The 8,820-nt window shown below is 38.3% G+C and overlaps 1 pseudogene; it reads right to left on the bottom strand.

The window, feature by feature from the left end:
• Positions 1–3,309: 3,309 nt before the first annotated feature.
• LOC126629082 (uncharacterized) lies at positions 3,310–6,045 on the bottom strand (annotated as a pseudogene).
• Between the last annotated feature and the right edge of the window lie 2,775 nt (positions 6,046–8,820).

Genomic DNA, 8,820 nt, shown 5'->3' with positions numbered 1-8,820 from the left:
TCGACAAACTGCCCGAGAATTTCGCAAAGCAATTTGCGTGTGACAAGTGACGACACGTCTGGACAAATTGATCTTTTGAAATCCGGGGTTCGGCTCGTGGTTTCTGAGCAAGCCCAGCCTTTAAGAAATGAAACGCCTCTTTTGAGAAAAGAATCCGGCTTTTGAGAAAGGAGCCCCGCCTCTTCGATTTGCGAGAGGACGCTTCATCGATTTCTGAGGAGCGCCTCTTTGATTTCTTCCTTTTTATAGAGGCGTTAATCTTGCTCCACAACACACTTATCCCTCCAGTAAACACTCCCTTCTTGCACTTCCGAAATCTTAACCTGTCCGATCTCTTCTTTCTCAACACCACCTCTGAAAAATGTCTGGCCCTTCTGATCGTCGTTTTGACTTGAACATTGGTGAAGAGGCAGCTCCGCCTTCACCAGACAACATATGGCGGCCATCCTTCATATCCCCTACCGGTCCTCTTACCGTGGGGGATTCGATGATGAAAAATGACATGACTGCTGCGGTGGTGGCCCGGAACCTTGTCACCCCTAGAGATAACAGACTGCTCGCTAGGCGGTCTGATGAATTGGCGGTTAAGGAGTCTCTGGCTCTTAGCGTGCAGTGTGCCGGTTCCGTGTCCAACATGGCCCAACGCCTATTTGCCCGAACCCGTCATGTTGAATCGTTGGTGGCTGAAATACAGAGTCTCAAAGAGGAGATTAAAGGACTCAAGCATGAAAATAAACAATTGCACAAGCTTGCACACAATTATGCCACCAGCATGAAGAGAAAGATTGACCAGATGCAGGACACCGATGGTCAAATTTTACTTGATCATCGGAGGTTTGTGGGTTTGTTCCAACCGCATCTGCCTTCGTCTTCTGGAGCGGCACCGCGTAGTGAAGCTCCAACTGATCAACCTCTGCCGCCTCCTCCTTCTGTGGCCCCGCCGACTGCTGAAGCCCCGCCTACTACTGAAGCACCACCCGACCAATGAATACTATTAGTTTACATCATTGTAAAATATTTGTACTTTTTTTTTTTTTTTTTTTTTATTATTATTATTTTTTTTTTAAATTTTTTTATGTTTTTTTTTTTTTTTTTATGTTTTTTTTTTTTAAATAAATTTTAAATTTTAAGATTTATTTTTTTTTTTTTTTTTTTTTTTTTTTAAATTGTATATATGTAAATTAATGTAAAGAGACTTGGTTAACCTTCCCCACACTTAAACTAAATAACACAAACTCACAGAAATCAACCAAATAACACAACTAACTAAACAAAACAAAATGAAAGCAGTAAAGATAAGGGTGGAAGAATGCAAAGCTGATTGGGTTAGTGATTCCAAAGTCTCCCTTCGTTGAATGCTTGGGTTGCCTCCCAAGAAGCGCTTGATTTAACGTCTTTAGCCGGACGCATCTTTCCTTTAAATTTCCCTCGGCTCCATTTGAACCTAAAATCAAAGAAAGAAAAATAAATCAAATATCAAAAGTAAAATACACAAACACCAATATAAACATAAACAAAAACAAAAATAAAAGGATTAGCAAAGTTGCTAATCCCCGGCAACGGCGCCAAAATTTGATGCGAGAATTACTTGACACACAAATTAAACCCTCTTTTTGACAATTGTAGTATAGATGTAAGTAGGGTATCGTTCTAGGCCGGGGATTAGGAGGGATTGCTAATCTATTCTAAATTAATTTAAAAATATTAAACAAGACTCAAAGACTCAAAACTAGGCTAAAAACTCTAATAACTCGAAACACACTTAAAATGACTCAAAATAATGAAAACAATCAAATTAGACACTAGGAATTGAAATGGACGGAAATTGAATTAAAAGACTAACAACAAAGAAAACTAACTAAATAATATAATTTAATAATGGATGGGTGTTTGGTTTTGATGAAAAGTAAAATAAACTTAATTAAATTACAGAATTGATAAAAACATAAAATTAAGGTAAAATGATAAATGACGGACTAGCTAGAGGGTTCTTCTCCACACATGTTATACTTGCATACAAAATGATTTCCAGTTGTTCGTTTAATAAATTGTGAATTTCAATACTCCAGATTAACCGTGAACAGCACTTTTTTAATCTTCAAGTTTTCCTTAAGTTATTGAATTGGACGGGAAAACGCATACAACAATTCAAAACATTCTTCAAAAGTCCCCTACGTGAAAAGCACAATAGAGATACAATCAAAGATCATTAAACTTTGTGAAAACTATAAGCATTGACGAGGCATTCGTAACTATGAAAAGCATGATACTCTTGCCAAGAATTTACTTAACGTGATTGTGACTAGCAACCTTTACTACTTGTGAAAATAAGTTCATAACGATTAGGTGAAATTCACTTATATTCTAGCATCAAATTCATGCATGTAAATTAAGCGTGCACTCTCAACCAACATACACAAATCAGTTTTTATACGAACGGATAAGTAAATTGAAATCACAACTTATGAAATCACATCCCCTTTTTTCTTCTATTCTTTCCTTGGATCCCATCTTTTCTTTCCTTCCTTTTAATTATGCCGTGTCCCTCTTCCAGTTTTCTGCCTTCTTTTTCCTGCTTTGACTCCCCCAGCGTGCTGTCCACTTTGACTTGCAGTCCTCCCCGCGTGTCACGCTGTCTCCCGCACTCCTCTCTTGGATTCCCTTTATTTTATTCTTCTTTCTTCTCTTCCTTTGCAAACATCATAATAATGAGAGGGACAAACATTGTTTATAAAATGTAAATTAGTATTATCATGTGACAATAAAGGGTAAATTTGCATAACAGATCCTATAAACACAAAAATAACGTAAATAGCTCAAAAATATAAGGAACTAACCAAGAAAAGACGAGTGAATTCGAAGTAAAAATATATATAAATATGATCCGATCAGGAGTCCCACTTGGGAAGGCTCTTTTACAATTACCAAAGTATTAGATAAAGGGGCATTTTACTTGGCAAATTTAGAGGGAGATTTACATAAACATCCAATCAATACTAAATTTCTAAAGAAGTACCACCCAACTCTTTGGGATGTTAGAAACAGTTATATTAGTGAAGTTTAATACTTAGAGAATGGGTGAGGACCCTTTTGTACTTTTAAAGCAGTTGTTTCTATTAGAGAACTGTAAATAAGTAAGTAAAATAGTTAAGCAGTAAGAGATCTTTTCATTCAATAATTGGGGGAAGTACAGAAGCCCTAAGTTAACAAGTTTACATCTTTAGCCAAGGTAGCTATCCTAGAATGATAAGTTTGCATGATGGTGAAAATATGACCCGGCTCTTCTAAAACTATATTGTTGTTGGCTAACTAAGTTTTCTCCACTTCATGGCTTACTCTTTTCACCTCCTCGATCTTCTTGTATAGCTTGCTCGAGAGGGTCATTGCTTAGCCTTTAAAGTACAAAGTTGTTCCTCCAACTTTTGGATCTTGGCAGCTACCATCATTCTCCAATCCTCCATGGTCGAGCCCATCTCTACCAGCTACTACAGAGTAGTAGAGGCCCTAGTGTGCTTCTCCTTGTAGCACATTTCCTTGTTGGCTTGCCTCTCTACCTTAAGATGATGATCCTTTAAAGCCCTCAAATTTTCAAAGAATGAGATGAAGGACTCATATTGCTCCTTAAGGCTTGATATAAATCAATGAGAGCTCTCTCAGCATCTTGAAGAGCCTTAAGGCTAAAGGAGGCAGAAAAGTCCTTTTGCATCCATTCTCTAAAGACCTTGGGCTGATCATGAAGATGTTGAGGCTCAAAAAGGTGCCTTGGGGATCTCAACTTCGTCCTAATTTGCTCGAACTGTCTGACTAGTTCAGGCAAAAATGTTATGGGTGGAAGAGAAGCCAGAGGGGGATGTATCATGCCAGCACCACCAGAAGCAGCAGCAGTGGCAACTTCAGTAGGGATAGATTTGAAAGGTTTCAGCAGTTACAGCAATTTTTTTAGGCTGAGGGATTGGGATCCCTGACACTCCAGTAACTCTAGGAGGTCAAAGAGGAACTACCCTACTCGCAGCAGGCTGAGAAAACTTGCGCGAGCCTTCACCAGATGCTGTTAAAATACAAAGAAGACAAGTTAATGGAGCAATCTGGACCTGAATGAGGAAAAGATAATATTGCAAGTATGTTTGTACTCAAGAATAGCTTTTTGCTTTGGGAAAATGATGTGTTGCTATAGCTGCCTTGGAAGAAGTTAGTTGGCTTGCCTGATTAGGTGCATGAGAAACCTTGGACTAGTCACCTTTAAGGCAACTGGTATCTCAAGGACTATGGGCTCCTTAGTAGTTGAAGTGGGATGATTAGTAGTCTCTAGCAGAGAGGAAGACTGGCAAAGACAAAATACAAAGTATAAGTTCAAAGTAAAAAGATATCAAGAAAATTTTCAAATTGCTTAAGAAAAAAAGAACTTACAAAGGCACAGTCATCCTCTACGAAGTGGAGCATCTCTCCAGTTGTTGGATTGAATTTGGAGGTGGGGTTCACTACTATTGCTAGAGGAATGGAAAAGGAAGAATGAACTAGTGCTTGCCCTACTTGAGGTGCTGGGGTGCCTCCCCTTACCTAGAAAATAGTAAAAGTAAAGTCAATGCCTAAAACTTAGAAATACAAAGTTGATGAGCTTTGAAAAGAAGAATTTTACCTTTGAAGGCTCAGCATGAGGAGAAGAAAGACGCACAGGTCGGGCTAGAGGTGAAGAATGCTCGGTTTGAGAAGTCTCTTAAACTTTGGAAGCCTGTTTTGGAAGACAACAGAACTAGCTAAGTACAAGAGATGAATTTCTGAAATAATTAAGTGCCCAAAGATTCAAGAAAACTACCTTTAACTCCTCCAAGATCTTGGCACTTAGAGGGCAACTCACCCCCAGCAAAAAAGTACTTTTCAAGGGCATGGATAGTTAAATAAATGGCGACTCACCATACTCTGTAGGCCATCACCAAAAGGCGAGGATTGAACAGTTAGGCTAGAGAGTCTATAAAAGCAACGAGGGACATAAGGAAGAAGAACACTCAACCAATCAATAAAAAACATCCAACTTTGCTCTCAAACAAGCAAAAAACCAAAAAGCTTTAGTTTGTCCAAACTTTACCCTCTTAGTCGTAGGTTCACTATAGAAAGCCATCTTTTGTCAAGTTTTAGAAGCTCTACTACCTTTCCCCAGTGTTGTAGTATCAAATCCCTTTAGTAAACCCAATTTACATTTCATTCTCCAAAGATTACAACCCCTATAAAACACAAAGAGAAGTGGTTGCAAGAAGACGAACCTTGCCTGACAAGGTCACAACTTGCCCGAGTCTCTTTTATTTGTACTTACATAAAGTAGATATGTTGTTTAATGCATCTTTCGTTATATCTTATATCATTTTCGACTACTTTTTGTTCAAAGTTTCATCTATGATTAATCTGGCTAAACTAATTAACCTTGCTTCTTTAGTGTTAACTGTAACCAAAGAAGTAATTGGAAGGGCCATGAACTCCCTTTATTTGGACATATAATATTATGAGTAAAAGTCCTTGTTTACAACGCAAGAAAAAAAAACTTTATATAGACTTAACCCATCTGTAAACAATTCAATCGAACTAAGAAGTCTAAGTAACTTGTGGCGCAAGTAATCAACCCATTTAATAACCAAAAAAAAAAACAATCTGTTATACAAAGATAACGGTGGCATGCTCAAACCCATATTAGTTTTGATTGTGAGCCTCAAGGCCTAACGAAGGCCCCACAAAGGCACCATTCAAACTATTAACAAACTCATATTGCAGTACACCAAGTAGCAAACCTTGCCCGATAGGCAAGACCCAGAGGAGTTGTACGAGGGACAGATTTCGCCTGAACAGAAGCCTAAATAAGATCATGGCTTAATGCAATATCTGGGTTGTTGAACTTGAGAGTTATGATGATGTAGCAAAGACTGATTCCTGGAAGAAAGCTATGCAATCAAAGTTGGAGATGATACAAAAGAACAATACATGGAAGTTAGTTAAGAGACCATTTGATAAGCCAATCTGACACACCCTGACCTGGAAAGGTCGAAGCATGCTGGCCATCACTGTGAGCTGACGTAACCATAAGGGTAAGTGATGCAAAAAGTGAATAAAATTAAAACTAAATAGAACTAAACAATGAAAGAGTGCGCAATCGTGGGATGAACCCACTATAATTATTCAGAGCGTAATAGACAGTGAGACTACAAAAGAGTAGTCAAAACAACCAAAGTACACTTATTACATAATAGTGATAAGTTCGTACATCTAAGATAGAAGGAAATGTCAGAACTGTCGGGATTCCTCGAATGCCACAAATAGTACAGCTATCTAGGTCCTGGAAGGACGTAAAACAAAGTTGAGTTCCTAGGACTGAGATGAATGCAATGGTGTACTTGGTTTGTCATGTTTGTGAGTTTTGGTGTGGTTTTGTGATGGTTGCAGAGAGGAAGAATAAGAGAGTTCGGCAAGGGAGAGGGAGAAGATAGAGAGAGATATGGGATGCTTTTCTGATTGGGGGGACAAAAAATAAAGAAAAGATGGGATGGTGAGAGTGAATCATGAAGAAGAGGTGCACATGTAGGATAAAAAGGGGATCCTTCGGATAGATTTTGATTTCCTATTGTAAGATCCCACATTGCCCAGGGGAGTGATCCTTATATGTATATTCCCATCCATACCTAGCACGAGGCCTTTTGGGAGCTCACTGGCTTCGGAGTTCATCAGAACTCGGAAGTTAAGCGAGTAGCGCACGATAGCACTCCCATGATGGGTGACCTATTGGGAAGTTCTCGTGTGAGTTCCCAGAAACAAACCGTGAGGGCATGGTCGAGGCCCAAAGCGGACAATATCGTGCTACGGCAGAGTAAAGCCCGGGAAGTGGTCATGCTCGAGCCGAGATGTGACACAATCATTGGTGTCAAATAGGTTTACAAAACCAAACTTAATATGGATGGCTCAGTGCAACAAAAAAAAAAAGCCAGATTAGTAGCCAAAGGCTACTCACAAAAGCCCGAAATCGACTACAATGAGACTTTTGCTCCTGTGGCAAGATTAGATACCATAAGAACCTTGACTGCACTTGCTACACAGAAGAAATGGAATTTGTATCAACTAGATGTGAAATTAGCCTTTCTGAATGAAGTCTTGAAGGAAGAAGTCTATGTTGAGCAACCACAGGGTTTTGTGAAGGAAAATGAAGAAACCAAGGTGTATAAGTTGAATAAGGCACTGTATGATTTGAAGTAGGCACGAAAGGCATGGTATGGTATGATGAGATTGATGCTTACTTCAACTATGTTGGATTAAGGAATAGTTCAAGTGAAGCAACTCTGTATGTTAAAACAAGTGAAAGCTCATTTATCATTTTATTGTCTCCTTATATGTAGATGTTATTGTATATACTAGTAGTTGTCCAAAAATGCTTGAGGAGTTAAAAAAAAAAAAACATGATGAATCACTATGAGATGACTGATTTGGGTTTGTTACATCACTTTCTTGGAATGGGTGTACTTCAAACTAAGGGAAACATTTTCATACATCAAAAGAAGTATGCAATGAAGTTGATTGAAAAAATTGGGTTGAAAGATTGCAAAACCGATGATACTCCACTTGTAATGACTGAAAAACTGAGTAAGGTTGATCGCAGTGAAGCTACAGATGATGGAGAATATAGAAAACGTGTTGGAAGCTTATTGTATTTGACAACAACCATACCTAACATAATGTTTGCTGCAAGCTTACTAGTAAGATTCATGCATAGTCCCACAAAGAAACACATGGGAACAACAAAGAGAGTGCTGGGATACATTCAGGAAAATTTATTTTGGGATTGTCTTTGAAAAGGGAAAAGCCATTACTTTGATTGGATACTGTGATATTGACTGGGCTAGAAGTGAAGATGATATAAGATGTATTTCAGGCTATACATTCACATTAGGATCAGGAGTGTTTTCATGGGCACCAATTAAGCAAAGCAAAGTAGCATTACAAGCAGCTGAATAAGAATATGTAAGAGCTGCAGAAGCTACATCTCAAGCAAAATGGTTAAGATTTGGTCTTGAAGATTTTGAAGAAGAACAAGTGGAAGGAACTCAAATCAACACATCAACCATTGCTAAGGTAAAGAATTCTGTCTTTCGCCAAAAGACAAAGCATATCAACAAGAAGTTCATTTCATCAGAGAAGCAATTTAAGGCAAAGCGCTTGAGTTGGTGTATTGCAAGACAAAGGACCAGATTGCTGACATTCTTACCAAAGCTTTGCCTAAAGATCGATTTTCTTATCTAAGAGAATTATTTAGAGTCAAATTGGCGAAAGGGTTAGAAATGAGTGTTGTAGTATAGCCCTCCAGCCCATACTTAAAGGCAAAGAAACAAATTCAAATGGTTATTTTAAAATTGGTTCTTATTTTAAATAACAGTCATTGGATCATAGTCTATGTGGCTGATCTTGCTTGTATCTAGCTTAAGTGATAAATATAACAAGTGGCAATATCTCATTGGTTGATAACAATTCAAGCTGAGATTAGTTTTGTTGTGGTTGAGTGAAGGATCTTCCTTCCTTTTCCTATTCTACTAGTAGCAACCTCACATGTTTGTTGTGAGGAATATTGCAATCAATACACGCATCACTCTCTCCAGTTCTCTCTATCCCACTACTGAAATTCCCAAATCATCATCAAACTTTCATAGAAGCTTATAAAAAATATCCATACACTAACAGTGAGAAAGGTCAAAATCTTCAATTCCTCTCAAATAGCTCAAGGATTTAGGAATTGTCCCCTGCAATAAATTTTCTCTCAGAGACAGAGTCGTCAAACTTGTGCAACTCCTTATG

This window comes from Malus sylvestris, chromosome 1 (assembly GCF_916048215.2).
Source record: "Malus sylvestris chromosome 1, drMalSylv7.2, whole genome shotgun sequence".
NCBI classification, from domain to species: Eukaryota; Viridiplantae; Streptophyta; class Magnoliopsida; order Rosales; family Rosaceae; genus Malus; species Malus sylvestris.
Note: the sequence above shows the minus strand (reverse complement) of the source record. Positions and strands in the feature narration are given on the sequence as shown.